The 16,601-nt window shown below is 39.6% G+C and overlaps 1 protein-coding gene across 9 annotated transcripts in view; it reads left to right on the forward strand.

Moving 5' to 3' along the window:
• Positions 1-16,601, forward strand: part of NTRK2 (neurotrophic receptor tyrosine kinase 2) — a 205,347-nt gene that overhangs the window by 1,706 nt on the left and 187,040 nt on the right. The window lies entirely within an intron of this gene.

Here is a 16,601-nt window from a genome sequence, read left to right on the forward strand (position 1 = left end):
AAAAAAAAAAAGGAAAGGGATGCGGCAGATTCTGGTGAAAGTGACAGCAAACTATCTTCCATGCCCTAACCATAGGAATGCGAACGTGGTTTGCCCTTCTCAGTGGAGGTGGCTGGAAGGAGAAAATACAAAACCTGCAGAGGAATGAATATAGTGCTACTTGTCAGCAAGTGGTAGGGGATTAGGAAACCCTAATTAACCGGGAGGAAGGTGCAAAAAAGTTTTTTTTTTTCCCCTCATTTCCATGTGGTACTTCCATCCTCGTTGGCCTGCACACGGTCTTTGGTGAGGGAGTTCTCTTGTTTTTCATAATAAATCCTGCATCATTTCACAACTCAGAGCTCTGTGGCATCTATGTACGTTTCCTGAGGAAACCTGAGAAGGTTCTTGCTGAGAAAAAAATTTGGGTACTGGGTGTGTAGATGATAGCTCTCAGGAAAAAACCGTCTCAAGCTGTTCTCTCCATCTTCATAATTCCCTTTACTTATTTCTGAATTGCTTTCTATGGCATTTAATGTGAAAGATACCAGAATATTTTCCCCAAAATCTGTACAGGTTTCTTTCTCACTAATTGGCTTCACCATCCTTCTTTTCTTTGTCAGTTTCCTCTAGAAGCAGTATAAAAATACTGTGAAATACAGTGTGAATTCAGATTAAATTCTTACCTTTGAGCTACATTCCTACAGTTTGTTGGAGTCAATTTGCTGCATTTCCCTGCTTGGGGAGAAAGCTGGAGGCATTAATTTCTACTGCTCATATATGGCCTACCTTTGGTAGATTTTTAAGATCTATGGTAAAGAAACGGTCTTTCTGACTTTCTGTGTAACTGTTACTGATATAGATTTTTGTGTAAGATTGCTGAATTGGAAAAAAATTACTTTGAGCTATGTGTCTCTGCTCATTTTCATAGGCTTTGTAGCCTTTTTATCTGGTGCTTTCAAATTAGAAGTAACAGAGCCATTTTCCCTCAGAATTTAATCTCTGTTTAAAAGGCCAGAGGAGAAAACACATATTGTAAATATGTGTTCCAGCTATGATTAACTTAAAACGTCATTTTGTATTACTGCTTTTGGTTTTCATTTTCCTGGGTTTTTTTTGTGCATCGCTGTCTTTACAGTTCTTTTTGGTTTTTACTGTATCATTCTGTGACATTGCATGTTGTTGTGTTTGGTGATCTAAAAATAATTTTGAGTCATGGATTTCTCAGGAGATGCTGTCGCACATATTTAAGATGGTCTTTTCATTTGTACTTTTAACAAAAAACACAGAGGCCCTTCAATTAGTTTATAGGCATAAATTAAAAATTAGACTGCAGTAGCTGTCACATTTTTCATTGTGTGAGCTCAGTAAACAGTAACTATGTAGTGTAGCGGTTCTAATACAGTAGGTACAGATTGTGGAACCATTTTTAACGCTGCAGATCGTGCTTTATTCTAGCCAAGAAACAGGTTTAAGAGGCTGGGGCATTGCATTTCAGTTGTGAATCTTCACACCTGGTTCTTCTTCTGTGTGCTCTACAGATATGGGAGAACAATTCCAGTGGTCTCTGGTGGAATTACTCTTACTATGAATAAGAGGAGAAGAGTGTAAGACAGTTAATTTCGAGAGTTTATTCCCATGTATTTCCGGAGTGTTTATTCAAACCAGTCCTTTATTTGTTGGTTATGTCCTGCTGTTGACGGGAGTGGATCTCGCAGTCTGAGGCAAAACATCCATAGGCATGCGGGGCGTGTGTGCTGAATCCAGTTCCTTACTCGGACCACAAGCACAGGAGGCTGGGATAGCTGCGTGGTCAGGGTGGGTATGTGAAGTCCTTGGTGGTTCAGAGGGTTGGCTGAGGGCCAGGTGTAAGGCACTGAGCAGACAGGGTGTGAGTGGGCAGCCAGAGTTTTCCCTTTAGGAGGTGGGATGGAAAGCTGGGGCAGTGCAGTAGGAATAGCAGAGCTGAGGGAGCATGCATCAAGCAGCCTCTGTCCTTTAACACCCAGGTGCTTCAGCTCTGTTTTGGTCTGTAGGTAAATTGCAGTTTAGAGCTTAATAGGTGGTCTCGTCCCAGTCAAGCTATTTCTTGGTTCCTGGTTGGATCCAACAACCAGATCTACTGAGAGCAGTAGAAAGACACCCAGAGTGCTTCTTCATCAGCCCTGTGAGGGCCAGCTGCTGAAAGTTTGCGTGGGAGGGCATAAGAGTATTTATGCCTGGTGCTTTCTTAGTCATCTTCCTCACTCTTTCCCTTCCTAGTTGTTTTTGCATACTTGCTATTACAGTTAATGAAATTGATTTTAGATTTGTCCAACGGGCTAGATTTGTCCAATTGACTAAATCCAATTTTAGGTTTGTCCAACTGATGTCGTCTGGCCTTTATCTGGAAAGCAAGTGCCAATGCTTATCATAACAGAGTGTAATTGGAATAATTGTTTGGTCATTTGGATATTATTGGAGATAAATTGAAGTCTAGAATGAGATCCTGCATTAAAATAACAATATCAGTCATTGCAGCTCACATTAAGAGCCAAGGACCAAGAGTGGTGAGAGCAAAATGACTGTATCAGTATTGTTAAATCCATACATTATAGGCACAGTAGCAAATAAGTAGTTCTTGTCAGGATCACTTATTACAGAATATCAATAGGGTAGTAAATGAGTAATTTTTAAAGTGTCCGGGACTTCTTGTAAAAGGACTGGTCTGATATTTTCTTGCTAAGTAAAATCTATTGCTATTAGATCTTGGTGTACATGAATCTTCGAAGACTTTGATTTAAAAGTGACTTCTTGCAGTGGAAGTATATTCCTGGTCTAGTTTCACATTTCTGCCATCAAGTCGTTAATGTGTTTACTTATGATTATTCAGGTGAATGGGGTTTGAAATTAATTAGTGTTTTTCAGGAAGAACTGCTTGCCAACAAAATAGTAGGTGACTTTTAAACCCTTGCCTATTAAAAGAGGGGTGATTGTGTATTGCATACATTTCAAAACCACAAAATAAATTTCTAATGCAGTTATATAAAGCACTCTAGAATTGTTAATAAGACAGGATAAGTAATTTATAGAGTAAATTATTTAATGAGTCATGTGAGCTTGTGCTAAAAAAAAGGCATGTTTGAATTCATTTGAAGCTCAGAGCTGTTGGTATTTTGAGTTTTTTTAATTTTATATTTCTAGACGGTTGTAGACTAAATGTAGTATAAAACTGGCTACAAGGCCTCTCAACGCCCAGCCCCTTCCTCCTCAAAGCAACTTTCGGCTGTGCATTATTGCATGAACTTGGCTGGATTGTGAAGTTTTTCCTGGTGACTTGGAGTTGTGTAATAAAACATGAGACACCAGGCTACAGATTGTTGAAGGGGTTTTGGACAGTGGTGACATAGTAGCTGCTTTTAGGATTTTGTCCTTTTACTTTTCAAATCTTTTAAAGATCTGGGTAATTGGTTAAGGTGAGTGGAAAGTAAGGACTGTGAAAACTGGTTTTGTAAGTTCTAGGCTTTAAAAATACTCCAAATATCACAAAACATTTGATTTTGTATATACTGGGGTTCTTCTTTTTCTCCCAGGGAACCTTTTCTATGCCTTGTTTTAGTCCTTGTCCATATGGTTTGTGAGGACTGATGGGGCTCCTGGGGGTCTCCGCTGTGGCCGTCTGTCAGGCTGAGACGAAACAACTCACAAGGCTGGAAGAGAGCAGCATCCATCAAGAGATGCTCCCTACAGGCAGGGTGGCAGGAACACTGCCTCTCCCTCTATGTCTTTGGTCACTCAAGAATTTTGAGACGTTTGGGATTTATATACTGAAATGAAAGCTGTTTATATAAATTCAAGGATTTGGTCTGGAATACATTGTTTTCAAGAAATTTCCACTTCTTTCCATACTAATGAGAAAACAGGACTCAGCACTGCAGCCTGTGATATCTTTAGGATGGCATTTTCCAGATTTCTCAGGTTCTATTTTTAATTCATTATTTTTATGCTGCCAAGTGTAAGGGAGAAAGTAGCTTAGCAATATTCTGGATCCCTAATCACTGTAAAGCAAAAAATTTTACATAACTAAACAAGAACCTTATTTCTCCATTTTGGATTTCATTTTTAAGGGAAGAGGGATCCCCCGTCCCCCTTTATTTTTTTTTGATTGCTGTTCTCTCTCCCTTGTGTTTGTCTTCTGTTACAACACAAATATCTAACACTATGTCAGTGAATGTGGCCATCCAGATATCCTTGCCCAAATAGGAAGAATGTAGCAAGTAATGAGTAATTAAAAAAAGAAAAATGGAGCAAAGAGCTCTAAAACCATTTCAGTGTTTTGTTCATGTTAAATGTGCATTTAGTTGTTTATGTCTGAAAAACCACTCTTTCAAAACTGTCCTTTGAAAAGTGAAGTGCCGATTGTATAAATTTACTAATTCGTATGCATTTCAAATGGAGAAATAAATCCGTAGAGTTTTGAAAGCCTTTACTGCCTGGAATGTGAATATGCCCTGTTACTGGATGCTGTTTGTGTTAGCGAAACTCTCTTCATCCAGATGTATGTAAGCATATAGCTGCTATTAAAATCAAATAGAATGCATCTTAATTCCTGTTTGATTATGAGCCTGTATTTCCAGAAACTGCAAGAGGCAAACCAAACTACTGCCCCTCCTGAATGGTGTGTTTTACATAGCTGCCATTTAAGCATAATATTACAGAGTCACAGAATCACAGAATGGGTAAGGTTAGAAGGGACCACCAGTGGTATCATCCCCAACCTCCCTGCTCAAGAATCTTCCTCTAGAACACATTGCACTGGATTGTGTCCACATGATGCTTGAATATCCCCTGTGAGGGAGACTCCAGAACCTGTCCGGGCAATCTGTTCCAGTGTATGGTCACCCACAAGTAAAGTCGTTCTTCCCCATGTTCAGGTGGAACTTCTTGTGCATCGGTTTATGCCCACTGCCTCTTGTCCTGTTGCTTGGCACACTGAGAAGAGCCTGGCTTTGTCGTCTTGGCACCCTCTCTTCAGTTACTTGTGTACATTGACAAGATCCCTCTGAGTCATTTCTTCTCCAGGCTGAACAGGCCCATCTCCCTTAGCCTTTCCTCATATGAGAGATGCTTCAGTTCCCTAATCATCTGTGTACCCCTCTGCTGCACTCTCTTAAGTAGCTCCATGTCTCTCTTGTCCAGAGGAGCCCAGAACTGGACACAGCACTCCAGATGGTGACCTCACTGGAGCTGAGTAGAGGGGTAGGATCACCTGCAGTGACCTGCTGGCAACACTCTTCCTAATGCACTCCAGGATAACACTGGCCTTCTTGACCACTGGGACAGACTGCTTCCTCATGCACAGCTTGTTGTTCACCAGGACCTGCAGCTCCTTCCCTGCAGAGCTCCTTTCCAGCAGGTCAGCCCCCAGCCTGTGCTGGTGTCTGAGATTATTCCTTCCCGGATCAGGACCCTGCACTTGCCTTTGCTGAATTTCACAGTGTTGCTCTCTGCCCATCTCTCCAACCTGTTGAAGTCCTCCTGAAGGGCTACACAGCCCCCTGGGGTATCGGCCACTCCTCCCAGCTTTGTGTCATCAGTGACCTTGCTGAGGAGGCATCTATCCTTTTCATCCAAGTCACCGATGAATAAGTTGAACAGCAGTGGACCCAATATTGAACCTTGGGGACACCACTGGTGACTGGCCTCCAAGTAGACCCTGTAACACTGATTATGACCCTCTAGGATCTGCTGTTCATCCAGTTTTCAATCCGCCTCACTGTCCACTCTTACAGTGCACACTTCCTGAGCTTGCCTATGAGGATATCATGTGAGACAGTGTCTGGAAGCCTTGCTGAAGTAGAGGTGGGCAATATCCACTGCTTTCCCTTATCCATCCAGGTACCTATCCCATCATGGTAAGCAATCAGGTTGATCTAGCATGATTTACCTTTAGTGAATCCATGCTGACTACTCCTGATCCCCTTCTGATCATCCATGTGCATTGGGATGGCCTCCAGAATAAGGCACTCCATCATCTTTTCAACAATCATGGTGAAGCTGACTGGCTGGTAGTTCCCTGAGTCCTCTTTCTTGCCTGCTTTGAAGATACCTTCCTTACTGTCCTTGGCATCCTTGGCCGGAATTAAGTGCTTGGTGTTCCTCATCTCATTTATACTTACTCTGACCACATCCCTGTATTCTTCCCAAGTGTCCTCTTCCTGCTTTCATCTGCTTTGTATCTCCTGTTTGGGCTTCACTTTTGACAGGAGTTTCTTGTTCATCCATGCATGTGTCTTGCCCTCTTTGCTTCACTTATTGCTCATCAGGATGCACTGATCTTGAGCCTGGAGGAAGAGATGCTTTCATATTGATTGACAAGCTCTCTTGGACCCCTCTTCATTGAAGGGCTCATTTCCATTGGATTCTTCCAAGAAGGTCCTTGAAGAGGCTAAAGTTAGCTCTCCTGAAGTTCAGGTTTGTTGTCTCACTTGCCACCATACAAAGGGCTGAACTCCACAATCTCATGGTCTCCTCATGGTCTCATGGTCACATTGCGTAATTGTAGTGGGTTTACAGGAAAGGAGCCATGCCATAGAAATTCTGTTGTGAACTTGCAGGGTGGTTCTTTTTTTTTTTTATTTTCAAATAAGAAAATGACCTCCATTGAGTGTTGATCATCAACAGAGGTTATAGCTGAAACTTAAATATATTTAATACCAATGTTTCCGAGTTTTGTTATCATTGTTAGGATACATTCTTGGAGATCAGATTTTAGGTAGGTATTCTTTTGTTCTTAGACAAGACCTGAAGCAAAGAGATTTCTTTTTCAGAAGTGAGATTAAAATGGAAGAAAGCAGGCCAAAGGTGTCCAAGGCATTTTCAGAGGCACTTTAAGGGATCATAAACTCTGAATGGTGTAACTTGAACTGTACCTCTGCTAAGTCCTGATCTAGCAAGGTAATTAGAGGCCCTTTATTTCAGGCCAAATGTGAGTCTGAGATTCTGGCCTTCTTAAAATCAGTGACAATAATGGATGGAATTAGTGTTTCACCAGGGTAGTTTAGAAGGATGAAAAGAAGCTTGATTCAAGCATTTTCCTGCCTAACTTAGGAATTCCTGAGATGGGGCCTGTTGCTCCATTACTTGATGTGTTCTTGACTTGCAGCTTTATTTGCCTTTCAAGTGCTTTCACAGTGTATGAAGACCAAATGCATCGAGGCATGAGGAAGCTCGGATTATTTTGGTGGGGGAGCCTTTTACAAAGTTTTAGATAGTTTTGCATTGAAACAAACTTGTATCTCTATGTGCAAAACCGTTGCAGGTACCACTATAGATCCATAGATACATGGTTCGGTATACAGTTGTCTGATGTAGAAATAAAAGAAAGACAATGCATTGATCAAAGTTAGTCTGTTTCTAGACTGTTGCTGAAACAAACAAAGCAGTGAAATGGTGAAACTTTGGAGGTCCTTTTGGAATAAAAAGCTGTAGTTGGGTCCGGGAAATTTACCTGCTTTTCCTCTTGTTTTGACACTTGAGCCTACAGTTTTAGATTTAAATTAAATTAGTTTTAACATTTCAATTTCCTAACAATACATGTAAAACTAAGTAATGCTGTATTCGGCAGGTATCTTGTGAAGCACATTGCCCTACATTCCACAGTTGGATGCTGTACTCCATATGAAGAGTGTATAGGGTGAGACTTTTCCCATTCTTTTGCAACAACTGCCTGCTTTTCTGAATGCCAGACAGCATAGCAAGCATATGTAGATAAATTATGTGCCCATACTGGGCATGCCAGTCTTACTGAGTAGGGACTGGGAGACTTTTCACAGCATGTGCTGTGGGTGTTACATGCTGGACTTCTTAATCATGTCTGGGACTGTCCCAGGCCTTGGCATTTAAAATCTGGCAACTCCCTACTAACATTGTAGTGAAGGCACTTAACTCAGCTGGCTATTCTCCTGCCAGCAGTGGAGAACTCACTTCTTCCACAAGTGATTTGGGAGGCTGAATTACTTTCCTACTGCAGATTACCCAATGCAGTCATCGCCTTTCCTCTCCACTGACTATAAGAAAATATTGGGGAGTTAGTTCACTGGAGCGAGGGGCAAAAGCAAAACCCTCCTTTTAGTGAGCAGGGTCATACTGTTGAGTAAGGTGATTTTTGTGGTTCCAGGTGAACCATTTTAGCATGCATGTGAAGGGCTGCTCTGCTAGAAGCAGAACATGGGTCTGAACCAAGGTCTTGCATGTCAGCATCCTAACTGCTGCTCCTGTGTGGTGTACAGATGTGGGCTTCCCTTGGTTCTTCCTGTCTGAGTTGCCTTCTTTGGCACAGAGTACTCAAATATGCTTTTGGGTCTGGGAGCAGGATACTCTGTTTAGCTAAAAGGCTATGACGCTTATTTGTGTAGTGAGACAGCTGCATCCTGCTCCTGCTCCACTATGTGTTCAATTACAGTAAAAATTAGAGCAGCACGAACTGGTAAGATTGAGATTACCTTCTTTCAGGTTGCTTAAAAGTATGGTATTTTCTGAGAAACTGGGATCACATTCCCGTAGGAAGCAGAAGGAATTGAATGTGGAACCCCTGGACATTATTTACAGCTGGAGCATTATTTACAGCATTTTCTTCAACTGTATGGTCTTCAACCTCACACAGAGCTGTCTCTCTTTTTGTTTTTTTCTTCCCCCTTCCTGCTTCCCCCACAGCTGAATTCATCTGGTGAATATGGGTCTAGTTCAGGAAACTGAAATTTCTTTTTTTATTTTCTCCATCCACTATGGGTGAAGTCTGCTGTATATTCATCTCCTGTTCTCCCCTCCAGTCTTGCCTCTTTTAATTTTTAGAAACAAGTTTTGGAACACATTATGCATACTGTGATCCTCACCTGGTATACATATATATCCTGTACTCTTTAGCTGGGAGCAGTTTCGTTGACTTCATGGGTCTAACTATACAGTGTGCTTAAGCATATGCCGAAGTGTGTTGAGTTTAGAGTGGTGGTAAGTAAGCATCTTTTTAAGACTGCTTTGTGCATATTTATAAATATAGAAAAAATGATAATAGATTTACAAATATTTTTGATTGGTACAAATCCATGTGACATCAAGGCACCTAAATAGAAAAATAGTAATGCTGGATACTGCTTCTGCTGTAGATATCACCGCAAATCCTGGATCATGTTTATGTGCAATGACCGTCTTGTTACCTGAAGCCTATGTCATTTGGGGGATGTGAACCGAGGTGGCAGAGCTGCAGAAATAGATGGCGCTTGTCCTGGAGGTGGGTGTGGGTGGAAGAAAGACTATCTTCCTTGCTCTGAACGTTTCTCCCAACTGTTCATGAAATTCTTGTCTGCATAGAGACAGGGCAGTTGTTTCTTCTGTTTACATGATCTGGTAGCATGCACAGTTTTTGCCTGTTGTAGAGCATTTCTGCGTGTTCTTAATGACTTTTAATGAACAGTTTTTAAACTTGTAGCAGTTTTGCTCTTCTTCCTTTTCACTCTGTCTGAAATGAAAGGTTTAGAAGGCAAGTGTTCTAATAGTTGGAGCTATCATCAAAATGTCTACTCAGTCTTATATTTGCAGGTGAACACTTCGCCTTTACCATGTATGTTCTGGGACAAGGGCAAAGCTGCAAAAGGTGTATAGGAAGGAGGAGTGCTGAAAGGTGTGCACATCTGTGTGATGTGGTTATGAGAACTGTAGGCAGAATGTGGTGGATGAGAGGAAAGCTAATCTACTCATAAGAAATAACAAAGACAAAAATTGTAAAGGTAAATGAAGAATGTTGTGAAAGAAGTGGTGGTGAAGAGAAGGCAGCTTTGCAGAAATAGTGCAGAAGCTTGAAGAATACTGTCTCAAAAGATGTCACCTTTTGAAACAGGTTTATGCAGGATAAGAGTTTCGTTTGAAGGTAGAATGGTAGAGAAGGTGACCTAAGACTTTGACATTATATTAAAATGGAAAATTAATACTTAAAAAATAGTATCTTTTCCTAAAGTATAACAATAAATACATACATGAGCACGCTTTTAAGTAAAAGTTGATCACATTCTGGAAGGGGCAATGTGTGTCATGTAGCAGAACAAACAAAAATACAAGGAGAAAACACAGGATGCTTGTCTGTGTGTGTGCGATTGCAACAGAGAATTCTCCCAGAATTAAACTGGCCTAGTACAGGAACATGGAAAGTTATGGAAACAGTAGCAGCAATGCGGCATTCAGCAGATGTATTAGATATACTCTGGATACTGACAAATGTGCAGAAAGTGTAATAAACACATCATTATGCTAATGTATGCAGTACGAGTAAGAAGCTACTTACATTAAATGAAGAACGGGATTCCTCAAGTGAAATAATGCTAATGGAAGAAGCTATAAATTCAGAAGATTGGCTAACTAAAATAAGAAGCGGACTATGCAATAATGTAAATAAATGTCATATGAGGAGGTTAAATAGGTAACTATGAAGAGCATATGAATGTGGAACAGTGAAGAATGCCTCTGAAAGAGTTTAACAAAAAAGCAATATAAGTGCTATTTGAAATGCTTTCTGAAAAATGCATTGGTTAAGTATAAGGTTCACTTGGACATACAGAAGGTGGCAACCTGTTCTGGGCCTAGAAGAGTGAGTTAAATGTCAAGAGAGTCAGTATCACGGAAAGTCAAAAGGACAACCCATAACCTTTTTTGAATGCTTTGGTAACATAATGTGAAGTTTTATTCATATATGTCTTTCATTAAGAGACAAGAATGTCTTTGAGAAGACACAAATCTATGATCAGGGCTACACAAGATGTTTCACAGGTCTTGGGAAGGAGTCTGGGAAATCACTTGTGACCCATGGCAGCAGGTGGTATCATTTGAAGAATGGAAAAACTCTACTAGTTGGGTTCTCTGTGTAATAATTGCATAGAAAAGGGGTAGAGATTATGGCCATATGTAGTCTCTCAAGACTTGAGTAAAAAAAGAGGAAACTTTTTGCTGGCTTAGGGAAAGGGGAATATTGTTTGAGATGTCAGGAGTAAAATTGTTCACCAAATTTAATGTATTAATAGGATATAGATGTATTTTCTTGGATAGATAGCCTTAAGTTTTGCAGCTTCTTTTCATCATTTGGAAGTCCTACCTTTTGGTTTGTATTAGGCATGGGGTGCATTGAGTGCAGTGGATGAGACAGTGAACAGTGTAGCAGGTACTTCAGACATATGTCTCGATGATCCGATGAATATCAGAGCACATTGAATGGAGTATTTGACATTCTAAGAGCCAGTAATTTTAAACTGAATAAACCCAAGTATTTATGTCTAACAGTAGAAATAATATATGTGGGGGAAGACTGACCTCAGAGGAAAGTTCATAAGGAAATTCTTATGTTGAGTCAAACAGTGAGAGAATACTGAATATGTCAAAACCTGCAGATAGGAAAAAACCTGTTGTGAGGGTTACTGATTTATGTCAGCAAGTGCTTCTAGCTCCAAAGGAAGTGCAACTACCAAAGACATCTCTTCCACAAGCTCATTGCCTGAGCATGGGTGCCTAAAGAGAATTCAAAGATTTTGATATTAACCAAGAAGCTTTAATGTTTTGATTCACTGAAGGACCTAAAAACATGCATGTAAAGGACAGTTATGAGGAATCTTACCGTGCTCTTATGAAACTGATGTTTTGCCATTCTCATTTGAAAGCAGGACAGCGATAACTTATAGGAGGTGTATGCAACTGCTGAAAAGAGAGTAATTACGTTACTACTTTTTCAAGAGTCACTGCACTACGTGGTTCTGCAGGAGAAAGAAATGTCATACGTATTTGTATTTATTTATTTCTTTGAGATGCTCTTCCTTGCAAGCCAAATAATGACAAAATCAATAATAACAAACCCAATAATAATAATAATAAAGATTAGTCCTATGTCTGCTTTTTGTTGAGTAATAATGAAAAGCCACATTCACTGATCTCCTTTTGTATGTGAAATTATTGTGTGATTTTTAGCATATATATTATAAAGGGCCTATATTGGAGTTTAAGCCTCTTCCTAGCAGTCTGCAGAGATTACTTCATACACAGGGGATGAAAGTGTATTTTCTAGATGAGTACAAGGTCAGAGATTAAGACATCTTTCTGAATAAATAGGTCATTGTTTGGCCAGCTGACACTAAAAAGGAATGTCAGCATTTCCAAAATATCTTTGCTAAGGAAAACTAGACTGTAATTGTCAGTTGTTCTCTGGAGAAATGTCAAAAATTGATGTCTTGGTGTAATATCAAATGTACAAACTTACAGACCTCAAGGAGGAGGACAGGTCTCCGAATGGAGAAAATACTTAAATGCATGCATTTGAGGGAAAGTAATTCTGAAGGTGAAATTCATCAGGGGCATGAATCCTGAATCTGGAAAGCTGCATGAAATGCCTTGAGAGCTTGATTTGATAGTCTGCTATTTGAAGAAAATAGAACAAACACCTTGAAACCAAATCAGAAATGTAAGCAAGCCCAAAGGTGTTTTATGTTTTATTTTCCCTGCCTTATAGTAACCGTTTCCTTAAACTTTGCATTCTAGACATACTAATTTATTTTTATTTTTGCCTTCATGCTGTAAAGAGGAAACTGAATCTGGCTGGCAAATGGTGGGCTTTCCATTTTTTAGACGATTGTAGTAGTAAGCAGCAGCATGGATCTGCTCCTTCACTGCCAAAACAAGATCGGTATCTCCACTAAATTCCTGTTTTCTTCTGCTTTAATATGGTGGGTTGGCACTTATTGTTCAGGATGGTGGCTTTGGAGAAGCAATTTGCAGTGGCATCTATGTGCTACTAATTGGATAATCATAATATATTTATGTAGAACAGAATGTCTGGGGCACGCTGCCTCCTGGCAGCTGACACAGCTACAGATCCAGAACAGGGAATTCTTGAAGGCAACTGTGATTTCTGACCTTGGCTGTGAGATGTTGAGTCGAGATTGTTCTGAACAACTCGTTACTTGAGTGTGGCCTGTGTGTAGTGCTCAAAAAATGGGCATGCCTGTGTCTGTAAAGAAAGATCCCAGGGTTAATTATATCGCCTCCAGAGCTGTTGTACTGGCACGTGGAAAGCTAACTCCTGTAATCTTCTGTGACTCATGGTTAAATACTCTAAATGGGAGGAAAGAACCCTTAAGGAACCCGTGATAGTGGCAACCAGTTTTTCACACTTCGTGAAATACAATGATTCGCAGTTTTAAAAAAAACCAACTACTGGAGCACTTGCTCAGAATTTGTCAGGAGACACCAGGCAGCCAAGGAAGGAGTTGAGCACCTGTTTGTAAAATTGCTGAATGATAAGTAAGTCCTCCATGGACTAACTTGACACTCTGCCTCTTTTCTATTATGGCATGCTCTTTTAGCAGTAGAAGTTTTGTTTCTTGAGGTTGTCTTAATGAAAGCTGGTACTTATGGTACCAGATAGATAAAGCAAAATACAATAAAATGGGTGGAGCAAACCTATATATCTGTAGAGGACTTGTTGTTGTTGTTGCTCACTGCTTGCTGTTAAGAGTTTTCTTCCTAGACAGGGCTTGGTCCTGTGTAGAATGATTTCTTGATTGGGCAGAGATTATACCATTGGTACCCTACATCTATCTGAAACCTCACATTCCTGATATGCACCACTTGAGCATTACTTTAAATTTGGTTTCAGAGGGGCTGCAGTTGAAATCTGTTTGACTATGCCAAGTTTCATCAAGTGTTGTGTCAAGCTTACAAATTCTGTGTGATCTTAATGCATAACCATAAAGCAGAGCAGGTTTGTTGAAAATGGCCCTAAGTTTTAGCTTACCTTTTGATGAACTTGGCATGACAATTGTAGTTTGTAAGAAGATACATCACTAAGGAACTTTGCAGTGTTTAATTGTCAGTGTTAACACAGAGCTGTCACAGTAGTGTAGACTGGGGACATACGTGACCTGTCATTAAATGGTAATTCATCTGCTAACAGTTCAATGTCTGAAGTATGCTGCCTTTTTACGCTGAAGACTTAGTGAAAAAACAACTCAGAGTATAAAGTTTTCCCAAAGTTCAGAAACATTTCATCAGTGAATGTGAAAGTTTTAAAAAACTTTTTTTCCCAGCTGTATGAACCAGAGCTAGACATATAATTGATTTATTTTTTGGAGTGTTAAGAAAATATGTTTCCCATAAAGGGAGTTTTCTGGCAATGGAAGGAAGTACTTTTGGAACTGCATTACAGTATTACTTGTTTGCATCTATATTCTTAAGACTAGTGTGTACTAGTTTTTTTTCAGCATGTCCTTATAGCTCCAAATGGAGTAATATGCCTTAATATACATTAAGCCGGAGGAAACAGAGTTAGTTAAGAAGGTATTCTTCTACTGGCCAGTTTATTTCAGGTTAAGGAAAAGGTTTGAAACTTGTAATGAAATCTTTTTTGAACTTAGTGAGGAACAAAATAATCTAGACCACTTTAAAGATCAGAACCTGCTTTCTCTTTGTGCTTTTGCAGTTTAGAGGGTGGTTCACTGATGTCATACTGATGTTTCACTTGTGTAATGAGCAGAAGTGATGACAGCTCTCTTAAAGGAGATCTTACTTGAGGGAGTTAGGTCTGTTACAATAGGATTTTAAACTATCATTTCTAGAATGTTGTAGCAGTGGTGAAGTGTGAATGTGTGACATTATTCAGTAACTGCTGAAGTGTGCTGAGATAAATGTGTTATTGTAGGTTGCAACATGCAGTCAGTAGGTGTGTGATTCTGAATGCCTTTATTAGAATTAATCAGTAGTTTACAGTGGGGAGATTAAATTAAAGGTCTGAAAACAACTATTTTTTACTGATTACTCATTGAAGGAGAGGCAGAATGCTATAGTATAATCAAGCAAGTAGTATTGTAGGCAGCTGCGGGTTTGGTTTAGAGACAGCAGTCAGTATCTGTGATCTAATATGTGTGATCTGTTTGGGTACTATCCAGCCAGGTTTTGGCGGTGCTACACTCTGCTGTGGTGTGCAGTGGGAGCTTCCAAGCTCTCCATGTGACTTCAGCCAGCTGTGAGTCAGTATGTTTTTCTTCTGTGCTACAATAAAAATCTTCAGTTAAAGAATAGGGTGGATATTCTTAAGGGCAGGCAGGCAAATTACGTTTCTTGGCATCGCCCACTGCAAGTCAAAGCTCTTAGAGTATTAATGTTTGATGATAAGTAACATTAAGGTAGAGTAGTTGTGAAGAAGGTAAAAATAGACTTCAGATAGGGAGAGGTTTTATTTCAGATCTCCCTCTAAATTAAACAGAAGAACAACTTCCCATTACAGTGTACAGCTACATCATTCTTCTCCTTTCTTTCTCTCAGTGCTATGACATAGCTGCAGAGGCTTAACTTAAAGCAAACTTGTTAAGCGAGTAAGGAAGCATAAGGGGATATGACCTGCCTGTGGTAAATTACATCTGTCCACTCTTTCTTCCAGGATTTCCAACTGCATGAAATTTGCTTTACTCTTGTGTTCTGTACTGAGATTATTTTTACAAGTGTGCTGTAGAGCAGTTATTGAGTTAGTTGCACGTAAACAAAAATTTTTCTGTGTCCCTACTCTAAGTATGGTTGTGGAAAATCAGTGGTTTTGTTTGGTTCTCTCAGTTAGGAAATGGAATTGTAAATCATTCATCTTAGAGAATCTGCTCGTATTTCTTTTAGGGGATGCAATAACAGAAGGAAAAAGGGTACCACAAATTCATGCCCGTTCTTCTTCCCACGTATTGTCCTTTTGGTCTACTCCCCAATGGACCAACATTGGTTTTTTATATACATTGTGTCCTCATGTTTAGGTCTTTGTCCAGTGTAAATTGTGGTAGCTTCACTGGCTTCAGCAGAGCAGAGCTGTTTTACACTGAGCCTTAATACAGGATGTAATACACTAACATATTTTGGTGCAACAGTCATTTGTAAGTTTTGTCAAGTTCTGCAGCTTCTTTTAGTGGGTGTTTCTGGTTAAATATTTGTATGGTTAAAATTGCAATGTCAGATTTGGATGGGTGATATGTGTGTTTAAGTGATGGGTCTACATTTTGGTAGTGTTTGCCTTAGATTTTTTTTTGATGGCTTGATCTTTAGCTAGTACAACTGATTGCTTTGTTTATTTTCTTTAAGTCTGAGTCTCTTCTCCGTGTTTCACTGTCCATTTTCCTACATTCCCACTCTTTTGTGATTTCCCTATCCCTATCTGGTCTTGACAGGATTTCTGTTGGTTGAATACTGAGGACAAGATGAGGAAGGTGTCTTTGATACCTCTTGCATAACTTTATTTTAACATTATGAGGTCCAAGTGACAGAGAAGGTGATACATAATTAAATAATGAATTCTTCAGGGCATGTTTAGAGGAAGTATGATCATTCACTTGTAGGATTTTCAGATGAAAGAACTGATAGATTTTTATGTATGATTTTATTGTTTTTACTTGGCAAAATATGTGAACTTATGCACCAAACAACAAACAAATGAAATAGGTTAGTAAATGCCAAGATAGTAAATCAGCTCATCTTAAAAATTCAAAAAAGGCAACACAAAATATGAAGGACTCTTATCTTCTAATGGGTATGCTGTGTTAATCTTATCCTGAAAAGTCCTGAAGAACAGGCAGTGTCAT

This window comes from Empidonax traillii, unplaced genomic scaffold, assembly GCF_003031625.1.
Source record: "Empidonax traillii isolate 1590-97213 ecotype Southwest subspecies unplaced genomic scaffold, ASM303162v1 scaffold6:size4315531, whole genome shotgun sequence".
Taxonomy (NCBI): Eukaryota; Metazoa; Chordata; class Aves; order Passeriformes; family Tyrannidae; genus Empidonax; species Empidonax traillii.